We start from the raw sequence: 639 nt of genomic DNA on the forward strand, positions 1-639 counted from the left end.
ATACAGTCAGTCATAAATACAGCCAAAATGAGGAACACCCACCTGCTTAAACAGTTACATTTGCAGTCTCAAATTCAGTCATGCCTGCTAGCATAATATTTTCTATCCACATTCTGACATATGTTAAACCCATCTACTCAGCTTGGAAGACAATAAGGAATTACTTCATCTGTATCCAGGCTGTTGGGGGAAGCTTTCCTATCTGCCTGAGCCTTTTTCAGGGCAATTTCAAGCAAATAAGCTTACCATCAATGCCCTAATATGGCAAGTAGTGAATGCATAGTCACCTAAGAAGCAGTAAGCATAAGTTGCAGACCAGTAACTTCTGAAACTTCCCTCTGCTGAAACTAGATGCTCCTAAGCAGTCACAGCTAGTGCAGCAGAGACAGGAGGTAGATGTAAAATCCCATATTCTTGAATTAGTTCTAAGTCACATGAAAGTACATGTTTAATCTCTACTTCAGAGTCCTAATCATAGAATCATAGAATGGCTTGGGTTGGAAGGGACCTCAAGGATCATCAAGCTCCAACCCCCTTGCTGCAGGCAGGGCCGCCAATCTCCATATCTAATACTAGACCAGGTTGCCCAGGGCCCCAAACAACCTGGCCTTGAACAGCTCCAGGGACGGGGCATCCACA

Source organism: Numida meleagris, chromosome 2 (genome assembly GCF_002078875.1).
Source record: "Numida meleagris isolate 19003 breed g44 Domestic line chromosome 2, NumMel1.0, whole genome shotgun sequence".
NCBI lineage: Eukaryota > Metazoa > Chordata > Aves > Galliformes > Numididae > Numida > Numida meleagris.